The sequence below is a fragment of the Ruditapes philippinarum genome, unplaced genomic scaffold (genome assembly GCF_026571515.1).
Source record: "Ruditapes philippinarum isolate M1 unplaced genomic scaffold, ASM2657151v2 ctg5214_1_1_1_1, whole genome shotgun sequence".
Taxonomy (NCBI): Eukaryota; Metazoa; Mollusca; class Bivalvia; order Venerida; family Veneridae; genus Ruditapes; species Ruditapes philippinarum.
This window is the reverse complement of record NW_026862440.1, coordinates 53,308-69,155: the sequence shown is the minus strand read 5'-3', so window position 1 is coordinate 69,155 and position 15,848 is coordinate 53,308. Positions and strand designations below refer to the sequence as shown.

At 35.1% G+C, this 15,848-nt stretch overlaps 1 protein-coding gene across 3 annotated transcripts in view; it reads left to right on the top strand.

The window, feature by feature from the left end:
- LOC132719075 (uncharacterized) overlaps positions 1-15,848 on the top strand; it is a 34,919-nt gene that overhangs the window by 4,147 nt on the left and 14,924 nt on the right. The window contains exon 1 of one of the 3 annotated variants that reach the window (XM_060702817.1): positions 4,497-4,672. The exons of 1 other annotated variant lie outside the window; for it this stretch is intronic. The gene's annotated coding sequence lies outside the window, so the exon portion shown is untranslated. Of the gene's footprint in view, positions 1-4,496; positions 4,673-12,121; positions 12,236-15,848 lie in introns of those variants that run through there. One more of the 3 variants, XM_060702818.1, reaches the window with a different exon arrangement.

Below are 15,848 nucleotides of genomic sequence, written 5' to 3'. Positions count from 1 at the left end.
TGCCAGTTTGGACTATTTATACACTTAGAATTATAGAGAAATATATCTGAATTTTTAATGTCATTAATGCACAGCCATTTTAAAAAATTAATATATATAATATATTTAAATCATTATTTCAATTTTTTTTTATTTTCAGATTCAGCATGGCTGACAAATACCCTGGTCCATTTTGTGAGCTTCACAATATAACTAAATCTGATTTACAACAAGGACACATAACTAAACCTGCCCAACCATTGTTAAATGGCATAGTTATTGAATCAGTCATTACTTAGTAACATTGGGACACAATTCAAATGATTTATACAACATCTTAGTACAATTAGATCCTCTGTTACAATCTGTGTCAGTGAAAAGTCTGAAGGTTAAAGTTACACGGATATGTGAACAAAAGAAGAAATTATCTCATAAGAAAAAAGGTGATTGGTGTGAAAAAATGTCAGTGACTTATTAAATGCGACCTTTAGTCCGCCCAATGTGAAAGTTGTTGGAGAAATTCAATCTCTTGCATCAGTTAATGACAATTCTGACCTGAATTTAAACAAAACAATTGAAAAATTGAGAAAAATATCTGTGAGTGACAAAACTATCATGCAAAACAGTGTCTACCCAGACAGGTGCCTGGGATAATAACAATTTGAGTAAGGCAACAAACTTACTTCAGTATGAAAATTCTAAGCTACAAAAGCAAAGCATATCAATATCTAAGAAAATACAAGAGCAGAAAGATCAATTGAATGAGATTGAGAGAAGAATTGGCCATTTTTCAGTGCGAAATATTAACAAGAGAGACGAAACTGCAAAAAAAAATCTTCATGCATTGCGTAATGCACAAAGATTAGTTCTGAAGCAGGATAGACAGCTTGCATACACAAAAGAAAAACTTAAAAATGCTGAACTGCAATGTGACAATATTGAAAAAGACAGAAACAATATATCTGATGAAGTAATCTCCCTTAAGAAAGAGACTGAAATGTTAAAACATAATATAAACATTGAAAAAACAAGAAAGTTATCTGCTCAAAAGTATAATTCATATTTGCGAAAGGAAGTGAAATCTTTAAGAGCTAAATTAAAGAACCAAGTGAAACTAGATCAAGAGAAAACCTGTTTCAAAAAAACATGTGAAAATTGTGATACCTACCACAAACAAGTCCTTGAGAAAGAAAACGAACTGATTTATTTAAGAGATGTGGTCGATGACTTAAATTCAAAAAGATTAACCACCAAGAATGAAAATGGCAGTTACAGTAATGAAATTCGGCTTTGTATTGTTGAGCTATCTGGACTGGAAGTGGCCGTTGAAAAAGTTTCAGAGGTGATAAAAACAGTTTCCAAACATCTATATAATGTTGACATTGAAAACACAAACTTGCCATCTAGTAGCACTGTTCAGTCCATTGTAGACGAGGGTCACTACTTGGCTAAAACATTTATTTCTCATCAATTATCAGAAACTGAGAACTGGGGCTTAAATAGAGATGGAACTACCAGACGAAAGCAAAAAATTTTAGACACTTCAGTTACATTATCATCTGGAGACATAATGAGTTTAGGATTTAACAGAGTTGATCGAGAAACCGCTGTAAACATAAATGATGTGACCATATCTCATATTAAAGAGCTAGCAGACTTGCATTCAAACATTGACTCTAATGAATCACCCGAAAGTTATATTGCAAGTTCTCTAGAAAAGTTAGCATTCACAATGAGTGACCGAGCCAGCAATGAAAAGAAGGCCGTTCAACTTCTTGATGAATGGCGAGATGAAATTCTGCAGCAATATACTGACAACCCTTCCAAGGTCCACCATTTTTATTGTATGGCCCATGTTCTGCTTGGGTTTTCATAATACATTTGGGGGCCAACCTGAAACCCCAATTTAAAAAAGTCAATTTTTTAGAAAAAAAACACGGACCTCTTGGGGGGTTGACAATTTTCCCCGGTTTTTCAATTTTTTGGAGAAAAAAATCTGTAGTTGAAACGTTTGTTACCACAACATCAGATGTTTTTTTGGGGCCCGTTTTGGTGATCACCATGGATTTCAGAGTTTTAAAGGGGAAAGCCCCTGTAAAAAAAGGGCCCTTAAATTTCTGTTTGGGAAAATTAAAAGGGGGGAAAAAATTTAATTTTTTTAAGGCCTTTTAAAAAGAAAGCTAAAATTTTTTCTCCCATCTTTAAAGATTTTTTAAAAATACTCGGGGGTTTTGCCCACTGCCCCCAAATTTTTTAAAACTTCGGGTCTGTTTTAGCTGACCTTAAGTCTGAGGAAATAATGACAATAGTGCAGTGTCTTGGACTTTTTTACTTAAATATTACTGGCCCATATTGGAATTTAATAGTCCAAAATAAAATTCCGTACTTGAAATTACACAATGAAGTATGTAATATTCTGGATTTTCTCGAACAGTGCAATATCAACCCGCCAACAATTTTCCCAACAAGTCCCCTTCAGTGAAATTGACACATTAAAAGTCCATACCATGATTTACTTATGAGTAAACTTGTGAACATATCAGAAAACTCAGTGTATCGAGAAATGCTCTATTCTTTTGTGAAAACAATATCATGTGCAATGAAGCGAACTGTCCAAAACAATTGGCTGATTTTTTAAATGGTCAATACAACCAGGAACCAGAAGCACAGGAACTAAAAAGAACCAGTTTTGCACAGGTCACCAATTTGAGCTGCGAACACCACTTTGGTGATCTCGACAGCAGTCAACGACGAAGACCGAGTGCTTCTCTTCATCACCACTCATCAGTGCAATTACTGAAACGAAACAGAAACAAAATGATGAGCTGGCTAAAAAAAATGCCACATGACAATCTCTCAAAAATTATGACAAAGGCAAGGAAAGGTGGAAAACTCTTGCGACAGAAACACCAAGAGCATGAAAGTAACGTTATTTTCTAACATTAACAAAGAAATGTTAATGAATAAGGCCAAAAAGGAAACAAAAAAAAGAAAAGCTGAAAATAATATAAAAAATTCAGAAAAAATTAGGAGAACTGACTATGAAGACCAAGATAATGAAAATTATTCAGACAATGAAGACAATACAATGAACCTACTTGATGCACTTCCCAAAAAGACTGTCTCTGAAAATGAATATGTTGCAATAGCATACCAGGATGCATGGTATCCTGGTATTGTAGTGAAAGTAACTGGCAAGGATGAATACATTGTTCGTTTCATGTCGCCAAGTAAAAAACCCGGACACTTCAGTTGGCCTTGCCGCGAAGATGTACAGACTGTGAATAAGGAATTCATGATAGCAGCTGGTTTTATGCCAGACTGTTTAAATTCTGGCCGGTTATGGCATATTTCAGACTGGCAAAATATTGACACAATTTACAAGAAGTATTCTGATGTATATTTCTAATGTCGAACTGTATGAATGTGTTGAACTGTTTATTGACTCCAACAAGTACATTGTGGAAATTGTATATATTATTAAATAATTGTGTAAATAATAATTAAGTGTATATATTTCAAAATCAAATGATATGCATTTTTTTTTCAGCAAGTAAATATGACAGTAGATTTCAGTGTATTTTTTATGTTCATCAATCAAAATTTGAATTTTGATTTGTATTCTGTGTGGTACATATATTTAAGTTATCATTTAGTACAAAGGCTGTTTATGTTTATTGTATTTATTATAAATATTATATGTTTTGATGTAAATAACAGTAATTGGTCAATGTTTTCAATGTATCCTTGATTATATATGATTAACTTACACCTGCTATCTCATTATGTATGATACATGTATATATTTATAAATGATGTGTTTTCCGATTATTAAAAGTTTGTATATGACTCAATTGTTGTGGCTGTTTTTTGTAAAGGAATGGTAAAACATGGTAGTTATAAATACACCATTAAATGGGTTCCTGTGTGATCTAGCTATGTTCCAAATTTCATTAAGATATCATAAAAAATAAAAAAGTTATGGCAATTTTACTGTTTGTAAAAAGACATATTTTCATTCCGCGGTGCCGCGTTCGCGAGATATTTATATTCATATTATATAGTGGAAATTTTCAAGAAAATTGCGGTTTTAGCAAAATTTCAAATTGTCATAACTTTTTTATTTTTCAAGATATTTTAAAAAGGGAAGCACTTCTGAAAAGCTCTAATTAATACCTATACAACTGTCATTATAAAATAACATTTTAAAAATATTCAAAAATCAGCTGGGGTTGCTACGTAAAAACGCCTGGAATTTACTTCCGAGCACACTAAATCAATAAAGCACATTAAAATCTATCAGAAACACAACTTACTCTTATCAACTATCCAACTTTTACGCCAATTGAATGAATTTATCACTGCTCTTCTCCCATCGTCGGTTCCATTGCCAGTTCAAGCGATAAACTCCGTCATACCGTTATTGACCGGTCTTTGAAGATCCCGAAATTCTATCCAAAAAAATAAAAAACGATTTAAGTAAAAATCCCATATATATAAAAGTAGTATTTAATTTGGGATTTTTATTTAAATCGTTCTCTTTTTTTGTTTTGGGTAGAATTTCGGGATCTACAAAGACCGGTCAATAACGGTATGACGGAGTTTATCGCTTGAACTGGCAATGGAACCGACAATGGGAGAAGAGCAGTGATAAATTCATTCAATTGGCGTAAAAGTTGGATAGTTGATAAGAGTAAGTTGTGTTTCTGATAGATTTTAATGTGCTTTATTGATTTAGTGTGCTCGGAAGTAAATTCCAGGCGTTTTTACGAATATTCCTGGTAAATGTGGCGGTGGGTGGGGAAATGTTGTTGCCTTCCTTGTGTTTTTTTAGCTCACCTGTCACAAAGTGACAGGGTGAGCTTTTGTGATCGCTTTTCGTCCGGCGTCCGTCCGTAAACTTTTGCTTTAAATTACATCTCCTCATAAACCACTGAGCCAATTTCATCCAAACTTCACAGGAATGTTCCTTTGGTGGTCACCTTTAAAAATTGTTCAAAGAATTTAATTCCATGCAGAACTCTGGTTGCCATGGCAACCGAAAGAAAAATCTTTAAATATCTTCTTTTAAACAACCCTAAGAGCTAGAGCTTAGATATTTGGCATGAAACATCTTCTAATGAGTGTCTACCAAGTTTGTTCAAATAAAAGCCCTTGGGTCAAAATTGGCCCCGCCCCAGGGGGTCATTGATTTTGACCCTATATGCATATAGTGAAAACTTAAAAAATCTTCTTTTAAAGAACCCATAGAGCTAGAGCTTAGATATTTGGCATGAAACATCTTCTAATGAGTGTCTACCAAGTTTGTTCAAATAAAAGCCCTGGGGTCAAAATTGGCCCTGCCCCAGGGGGTCATAGATTTTCCCTATATGCATATACATGTAGTAAAAACTTTAAAAATCTTCTTTTAAAGAACTGTAAGAGCTAGAGCTTAGATATTTGACATGAAACACCTTCTAGTGAATGTCTACAAAGTTTGTTCAAATAAAAGCCCTGGTGTCAAAATTGGCCCCGCCCCATGGGGTCATTGATTTTCCCTATATGCATATAGTAAAAACTTAAAAAATCTTCTTTTAAAGAACCCAAAGAGCTAGAGCTTAGATATTTGGCATGAAACATCTTCTAATGAGTGTCTACCAAGTCTGTTCAAATAAAAGCCCTGGGGTCAAAATTGGCCCTGCCCCAGGGGGTCATAGATTTTCCCTATATGCATATAGTAAAAACTTAAAAAATCTTCTTTTGAAGAACTGTAAGAGCTAGAGCTTAGATATTTGGCATGAAACATCTTCTAGTGAATGTCTACAAAGTTTGTTCAAATAAAAGCCCTGGGGTCAAAATTGGCCCCGCCCCATGGGGTCATTGATTTTCCCTATATGCATATAGTAAAAACTTAAAAAATCTTCTTTTAAAGAACCCAAAGAGCTAGAGCTAAGATATTTAGCATGAAACATGTTCTAATGAATGTCTACCAAGTTTGTTCAAATAAAAGCCCTGAGGTCAAAATTGGCCCCGCCCCAGGGGGTCATAGATTTTCCCTATATGCATATAGTAAAAACTTAAAAAATCTTCTTTTAAAGAACCAAAAGAGCTAGAGCTAAGATATTTGGCATGAAACATCTTCTAGTGAATGTCTACAAAGTTTGTTCAAATAAAAGCCCTGGGGTCAAATTTGGCCCCGCCCAGGGGGGTCATTTATTTTCCCTATATGCATATAGTAAAAACTTAAAAATCTTCTTTTAAAGAACCGTAAGAGCTAGAGCTTAGATATTTGGCATGAAACATCTTCTAGTGAATGTCTACAAAGTTTGTTCAAATAAAAGCCCTGGGGTCAAAATTGGCCCGGCCCCTGGGGGTCATTGATTTTCCCTACATGCATAATTAGTAAAAACTTAAAAAATTTTCTTTTAAAGAACCCAAAGAGCTAGAGCTAAGATATTTAGCATGAAACATGTTCTAATGGGTGTCTACCAAGTTTGTTCAAATAAAAGCCCTGGGGTCAAAACTGGCCCCGCCCCGGGGTCATTGATTTTCCTTATATGTGTAAAGCAAAAACTTAAAAAATCTTCCTCGAAAAAACCCAAATAGCTAGAGTTTAGATATTAAGCATGAAACATCTTCTAGTAAGTGTCTACAAAGTTTGTTCAAATAAAAGCCCTGGGGTCAAAACTGGCCCTGCCCCAGGGGTGTCATTGTTTTTAACTATATGTGTATAGTAAAAACTTAAAAAATCTTCTTTTAAAAAACCCAATGAGCTAGAACTTAGATGTTTAGCATGAAACATCTTATGGGTGTCTACCAAGTCTGTTCAAATAAACAAATAAAAGCCCTTGGGTAAAATTGGCCCGGGGGGGGGGGGGGGGGCTATATACAGTTGAGCGACCTCAGGGCCATCATGGCCCTCTTGTTATAGTATATCTATGGGATTTTTTTTAAATCGTTATTTTTCTGTTTTGGATAGACTTTCAGGTTCCTGTGCTTGAACATAATAATCTTCAGGGATATCCCTTACAAATAACCAGACAGACCTTGACCTTTACTCATAAATGACCTTGACTTTGAAGGTCAACAACAGCAACACGTGTTTCTATTTTTAGAATTGCGTGTTTCTATTTTTAGAATTGCGTGTTTCTATTTATAGAATTGCGTGTTGCTATTTATAGAGTTGTGTGTTGCTATTTATAGAATTGTGTGTTGCTATTTATAGAATTGCGTGTTTCTATTTATAGAATTGCATGTTTCTATTCATTTATATTTATATATATATACAAAATAGACAAACAAAACTAATGTGACAGGACAGACCAACTAAATTTATAAAAAGGAAACGTTAAGATATGTTCAAACCTTTCTATGTTTGCTTTTAGAAAAAGTAAAAAGTTGCCCCCGCCCGGCGGTGGCTCTTGTTAGATATTTATTGGGAAAGTTAACAAATTTATTTCCAATAATTTATTTTTAATAGCCATGTCAGAATTGATTATTTATATTGATATATGTTTTTCTGATGTAGATAAGCAATTAAACTTCTGTAATATACATTTTTTTATATTTTTGTTGCATTGAAAAATGGTTTAATAGGTGATAGGATGATAAAAGGTATGGTTGGTTATCAGGGCCAAAACACCATTTTTGGGGAAGGGGCCTCAGCCTTTTTCTTGGGGAAAATATGCGTGATTTTGGCATACATTGGGAAAAGGGGTCTCGAATTTAACACAAACTTTTAACAAGTTCTTCAAAAAAGAAAAGCAAAAAGCACAAGGAAATACAAATAAGGCAGTCAAAATCCTTAATTCAACACCATCATTTAATTTTGTTCTGAATTCAATGGGAAATATAAAAAAAACTGGGGAATTTTGAGGACCAAACTGGGGAAAAAAAGAGGTTTGGTTGGGGAAAGTACGATTATCTATCTTTGTCATCCCAAGAAGTCGAGAAAAAATATGGTTTGGTTGCAGTTAAATAACATCAATTGAAATAGTTTACATAATTTTGATAATAATCCTTTTTTGTTTTACTAAGTTTAATTTTTAAATTGAAAAAAAAAAACACCGAAAATAATGGTTGGGCTCTGATAATTGCGTCAATTACCGACGGTATAGAAGTTTGTCCATCATTAAGGAAAGTTTGCATGTTCCATGAAACTCATTCTAAAATTCTATTGTCAGTCCCTAGGTAGGCTTTTATTAAGGCTAATTATTTGATTGTGCTTGTAAATACGTTTGATATTTATCTACTGTATTTGAAAATTATTAAATTATTTTTGCTTTTCACCGTTTTCTGATATTCTTTTTATTTACCAGGTTTTCAACAAAAACCGGGTAATTGTTATGCCGAAGTCGGCGGGCAGGCGGGCGTCAACTTTTGGTTTCCGCTCAATAACTTTAGTTTGCTTTGGCCTATTGGCACCAAACTTGGTGTGTAGGTAGCTTATATCAAGAGGCAGCTTGGGATTGCTACCCAGGTGTCTGCGATCAAGGTCAAGGTCACTGCTACTAAAAATAGAAATTCAGTTTCTGCTCAATAACTTGAGTTTGCTTTGGCTTATTGACACCAAACTTGTTGTATGGATAGCTTATATCAAGAGGCATCTTGGGATAGGCTACCCAGGGGTCTGTGATCGAGGTCAAGGTCACTGTAACTAAAAATAGAAATTCAGTTTCCGCTCAATAACATGAGTTTGCTTTGGCTTATTGACACCAAACTTGGTGTATGGATAGCTTATATTAAGAGGCAGCTTGGGATTGCTACCCAGGAATCTGTGATCAAATTCAAGGTCACTGTTACTAAAAATAGAAATTTAGTTTCCGCTCAATAACTTGAGTTTGCTTTGGCTTATTGACACCAAATTTGGTGTATGGATAGCTTATATCAAGAGGCATCTTGGGATTGCTACCCAGGTGTCTGTGATCAAGGTCAAGGTCAATGTTACTAAAAATATAAATTTAGTTTCCGCTCAATAACTTGAATTTGCTTTGGCTTTTTGACACCTAACTTGGTGTATGAAAAGCTTATATCAAGAGGCAGCTTGGGTTTGCTATCCAGGTGTCTGTGGTCAAGGTCAAGGCCACTGTGACTAAAAATAGAAATTCAGTTTCCGCTCAATAACTTGAGTTTGCTTTGGCCTAATGACACCTTACTTGGTGTATGGATAGTTTATATCAAGAGGCAGCTTGGGTTTGCTATCCAGGTGTCTGTGATCAAGGTCAAGGTCACTGTAACTAAAAATAGAAATTCAGTTTCCGCTCAATTAGTTGAGTTTGCTTTGGCTTATTGACACCAAACTTAGTGTATTGATAGCTTATATCACGAGGCAGCTTGGGATTGCTACCCAGGTGTCTGTGATCAAGGTCAAGGTCACTGCTACTAAAAATAGAAATTCAGTTTCTGCTCAATAACTTGAGTTTGCTTCGGCCTAATGACACCTTACTTGGTGTATGGATAGTTTATATCAAGAGGCAGCTTGGGTTTTCTATCCAGGTGTCTGTGATCAAGGTCAAGGTCACTGTAACTAAAAATAGAAATTCAGTTTCCGCTCAATAAGTTGAGTTTGCTTTGGCTTATTGACACCAAACTTGGTGTATGGATAGCTTATATCAAGAGGCATCTTGGGATAGGATACCCAGGTGTCTGTGATCAATCTGTAACTAAAAATAGAAATTCAGTTTCCGTTCAATAACTTGAGTTTGCTTTGGCTTATTGACACCAAACTTGGTGTATGGATAGCTTATATTAAGAGGCAGCTTGGGATTGCTACCCAGGTGTCTGTGATCAAATTCAAGGTCACTGTTACTAAAAATAGAAATTTAGTTTCCGCTCAATAGCTTGAGTTTGCTTTGGCTTATTGACACCAAACTTGGTGTATGGATAGCTTATATCAAGAGGCATCTTGGGATTGCTACCCAGGTGTCTGTGATCAAGGTCAAGGTCAATGTTACTAAAAATATAAATTCAGTTTCCGCTCAATAACTTGAATTTGCTTTGGCTTTTTGACACCTAACTTGGTGTATGAAAAGCTTATATCAAGAGGCAGCTTGGGTTTGCTATTCAGGTGTCTGTGGTCAAGGTCACTGTGACTAAAATAGAAATTCAGTTTCCGCTCAATAACTTGAGTTTGCTTTGGCCTAATGACACCTTACTTGGTGTATGGATAGTTTATATCAAGAGGCAGCTTGGGTTTGCTATCCAGGTGTCTGTGATCAAGGTCACTGTAACAAAAAATAGAAATTCAGTTTCCGTCAATAAGTCGAGTTTGCTTTGGCTTATTGACACCAAACTTGGTGTATTGATAGCTTATATCAAGAGGCAGCTTGGGATTGCTACCCAGGTGTCTGTGATCAAGGTCAAGGTCACTGCTACTAAAAATAGAAATTCAGTTTCTGCTCAATAACTTGAGTTTGCTTTGGCTTATTGACACCAAACTTGGTGTATGGATAGCTTATATCAAGAGGCATCTTGGAATTGCTACCAAGGTGTCTGTGATCAATCTGTAACTAAAAATAGAAATTCAGTTTCCACTCAATAACTTGAGTTTGCTTTGGCTTATTGACACCAAACTTGGTGTATGGATAGCTTATATCAAGAGGCATCTTGGGATTGTTACCCAGGTGTCTGTGATCAAGGTCAAGGTCAATGTTACTAAAAATATAAATTCAGTTTCTGCTCAATAACTTGAGTTTGCTTTGGCTTTTTGACACCTAACTTGGTGTATGAATAGCTTATATCAAGAGGCAGTTTGGGATTGCTACCCAGGTGTCTGTGGTCAAGGTCACTGTGACTAAAATAGAAATTCAGTTTCCGCTCAATAACTTGAGTTTGCTTTGGCCTAATGACACCTTACTTGATGAATGGGTAGCTTATATCAAGAGGCAGCTTGGGATTGCTACCCAGGTGTCTGTGATCAAGGTTAATGTATTTAGTTTTCATGTTATAACTTGAGTTTGCTTTGACCTTTTGACACCAAACTTGCTGAGTGGCAGCTTTGGATTGCCACTTAGATATCTGGGAGCAAGTTCAAGGTCAATTGCTTACAATAGAATTTTCAGCTTCTACTCAATAACTTTAGTGCACTTTGACCTATTGATTGCTGTCACATCAAAACTTGGTCGTTGAAAACCTGGTTTTCGTCGCATTGCGGCGCTTCTTGTTTATTTATTTATTTATTCCCATCCGATCATTATTTATTCAATCCATGTGCTTAATTAACCAAAATGATTTAACAATTCATCTTTCATACAAATAAAACAACAAGTCAATCAAGGACATTATAACTTATAACATGCAACTTTGACACTTTTATCAAGATAGATTATACAACGCTTGTTCGTATTCATTTTTTTTTACAAAATGGCGGAGCATCTTTATTACAGTGAACACACTAGGTCAAATGCGGAGACTTTATTAAAATCCTCGTTTAAGGACACAAAATCACATATGCATTTTCGACTTCCACATAATTTTTGAAAAGTGCCGTACGGCTAGCCAATACAGTGTGTCCTTGCTAGTCGTACGTGACTCACGTACGTACGGCTAGAACTTTTAGCTAGCCATACGGGCCCGTACGGCTTAAGCCACTTCCTTGATTTTATAGTCATACAATTTCGGGATCACGTTAAATTGGGTTGGTAATAATTTCTTTTAAACCTATAGGACCGTTAAGCAACTTGTTGACATATAAAAGAAATTGTTCTTAAGTTTAAGCAAGACTTTGGCATTAGATTTTGTTGAAACAACATAATTAAAAATTACATTTTGAAAGAGAAAAATTCAAGTTGGAAAAGATACGCAAGGTCTCCATTAAATGATTATCCCACAGAAACTTGAAATTCTATCAATTTTAATGATAATATCCAAAATATACCCCCTATACAGTATAAATAAACACAAGGAATGAAACGCCTTTTCCCCACCCCCGAACAAATCACAAAACAATGGATCAAAATAATCTATCGGCCATTTCAATAAACAATACATCAATGCATCAAATACCACCGATAACTATTTTTAATCGCGTAATATTTAAATGATTACGCTTAAATACATATATTTATTTGTAATGATACACTTCAAACAAAATTTTGCAAAACTTATACTATCTAGAATGAATGCAACCTTAACTAGCTGTTTATGTCGCTTGATAAACATGTGATGTTAACAACCGCCATTACTATCAAACCGAAACCAGAATTTAACTTCTTTCAGGACAAGGAAAAACTTCCATTCATAGTTTGATGTTTTTTTCAATGTTTGTGTTGGAAATTAGGTACGATACACAATTTATTTTATTCTATTGACTGAATTCTACATTTCATAAATCTATTTCAGGCTCAAAAATTTCTTTATTGATTTTGTTTTCAAAATGAGGTCATGGACTGATGGATATATCTTAATTAACCTATAGCTCTTCAGCGCTTCTTATGTAAAATTCTTCCAAGTATAATTTCCAATAACCGTAAATTATACCATACCCAGACTATGGTATAATTTTCAGTTTTGAAGATCGAAGGAGTAAGTGTTTCTGGGCGGAGCTATAGTTTAAAACAGATACACCATTGGTGCGTTGACGATTTCTGGGTTTGCGTAAATTATACCATAATCACGTGACCTTTCTTATGCAACCTCACTCGACTTCGTCTCGTGAGGTTAAGGCATAAGAAAGGTCACATGATTATGGTATAATTTACGCAAACCCAGAAATCGTCAACGCAGCAATGGTATATCTATTACATATATTTTATCGGCAATCTCCTGGATTAGACCCCTATGTATATTTCAGTAGTAAAACTTGTATATAATACACTAAAGAAAACGGAATAAACCTTATATATACTTCTGGTTTAGACCCCAGGGATATAGCCATTTTATCCTGTTCCAGTTTCAACTAAACTGTGTTACAGTAGTGTAGAAGGTGTGGGGTAGTGTCCACTATAAAATTCAGGTGTGGGGTTATAATTGTCCACTCTATAAACTTTTGAGGTGTAGAGATTTAACATGTGGGGTTTTGTCCTACATTCCCCTATGATGAAGAAAATATACAAAGACTGACATAATTATAAAAAAGCTAAATTAAACAATTTCGCCATTAACGACATGAAAAGTAATGCAATATTGCTATAGTGAAGTAGATTAATCAATATTTGATTCGTGTATTGATTGAATCATTTTACTCATTGCCTAATGATAAAAACAAATACAGTGTAGTTTGTCTTTGGTTGTTAAGGATGTAAGATTAGTTATCATATTCAGTGTGCTAAATTCCGTCTTAAGAATTAATAAGGTGCGTTATTCAAAATGCATTTTTGTTGTATTTGTTGAGGTATTGTGTGCTTGCTGTAATGTCAACATAAATGATCCCATCCGTTATTTTGTAAACTTTGTTAAAACTTACATGTTCTCTGGGTGAGATTATATGAAATTAATTGTATATCGGGGCTATCAATTACAGATAAAAGTTGCTTAGTCTCTAGTTGCATCATAAGTTTCGGCCGATTGGCCGAGGGAAAAACATTATAAATCGTAAGGTTTTATCTTGTTAAAGAAAGGCGCATGCTAGAGTTACATATCATGCAAAGTGAAGTGAATTCTTTGATAAATGTGTTGTATTCTGTTAAATGTCTAATAAGTATATCGCTCATTCTCAATAAAACACAGCATTTGATGTTCCACTGGGTAGCTCTTATACGAAGGTTTTTCTTGAGGTCAAAATGTTGTTAGAAAGTTGGCTGCCACTTTGTCTAATAGGGACCCTCTCAGTTTTACATTTTTATCTGGTATTTTTCTTTTACAAGTACCATTAATGCCCTAAAATGTAACATACGTTACTGTCGCCACCTAGAATTTTCAACTTTGAAATTGTGTTTCAGAAAAATAAGAATATTCAGAATAAACGAAATATGTGCAATTAGTCATTGCTGTGTGTATATGAACTTTGATTATTAGTAAAAATTACATTTGACTCTTAAAAACCTCATTGATATAATGCATGATCAAATGTCGCCAAATGCATACGAATAAATAGTGACAAACCTAAAACAATTAGAAGCGAAACAGAAATTACATAATTGAATGGATGCATGCTTAATAATACAGCAAATATATAATTATAAGCAAAATTAAACTTGCAGCCTCTCAAATATTCTGTTTTCAGAAATTTTCATTTTTAGCTCGACTATTCGAAGAATATGAAAGCTATTGTAGTCGCCCCGGCGTCGGCGTCTGCGTTGGTTAAAGTTTTTTGTAAAGTCAAATATCTCAACAAGATATGTTTGTAAAACATGTATGCCCCCTATCAGCAGCCAATTAGTCATGTGATAAGGTTATTATGCATGACTTCTGACCCAGTGATCAAACAATTAATAAGGGTTATCAAGTATCTACTGGTCATGACCTTAACCTTTGACCCCTTGACCCAAAACTCAATAGGGGTCATCTGCTGGTCACGACCAATCATCATACAAAGTTTGTAGTTCCTCTAAGGCCTAAGCGTTTTTAGTTAATTGATCAGAAACCGTTTTTACCTACAAGGTCAATGTGACCTTGACCTTTGACCACTTGACCCCAAAATCAATAGGTCATCTGCTGGTCATGACCAATCACCATACCAAGTTTGAAGTTCCTAGGCCTAAGGGTTCTTTAGTTATTGATCGGAAACCGTTTTAACATACAAGGTCAATGTGACCTTGACCTTTGACCCCAAAATCAATAGGGGTCATCTGCTGGTCATGACCAATCACCATACCAAGTTTGAAGTTCCTAGGCCAAAGCGTTCTTTAGTTATTGATCAGAAACTGTTTTTACTTACAATGTCAATGTGACCTTGACCTTTGACCCCTTGATCCCAAAATCAATAGGGGTAATCTGCTGGTCATGACAAATCACCATGCCAAGTTTGAAGTTCCTAGGCCTAAGCGTTCTTAAGTTATTGATCAGAAACCGTTTTTACCTACAAGGTCAATGTGACCTTGACCTTTGACCCCTTGACCCCAAAATCAAAAGGTCATCTGCTGGTCACAACCAATCACCATACCAAGTTTGAAGTTCCTAGGCCTAAGGTTCTTATGTTATTGATTGGAAAGCATTTTTAGCTCGATTATTCGCAGAATAATCGAGCTAATGCAGTCACCCATTTGTCGGCGTCGGCGTCCCTGTGGTTAAGTTTTTGTATGTAAGCTGGTATCTCCATAACTACTGAAGGGAATGGATTGAAACTTCACACACTTGTTCTCTGTGATTATCTAAGATGATTGGCACAAGTCCCATAACTCTGATTTGCTTTTTTTCATAATTATGCCCCTTTTTCGACTTAGAAATTCTTGGTTAAGTTTTTGTATGTAAGCTGGTATCTCCATAACTACTGAAGGGAATGGGTTGAAACTTCACACACTTGTTCTCTGTGATTATCTAAGATGATTGGCACAAGTCCCATAACTCTGATTTGCTTTTTTACATAATAATGCCCCTTTTTCGACTTAGAAATTCTTGGTTAAGTTTTTGTATGTAAGCTGATATCTCCATAACTACTGAAGGGAATGGATTGAAACTTCACACACTTGTTCTCTGTGATTATCTAAGATGATTGGCACAAGTCCCATAACTCTGATTTGCTTTTTTACATAATTATGCCCCTTTTTCGACTTAGAAATTCTTGGTTAAGTTTTTGCATGTAAGCTGGTATCTCCATAACTACTGAAGGGAATGGATTGAAACTTCACACACTTGTTCTCTGTGATTATCTAACATGATTGGTACAAGTCCCATAACTCTGATTTGCTTTTTTACATAATTATGCCCCTTTTTCGACTTAGAAATTCTTGGTTTAGTTTTTGCGTGTAAGCTGGTATCTCCATAACTACTGATGGGAATGGATTGAAACTTCA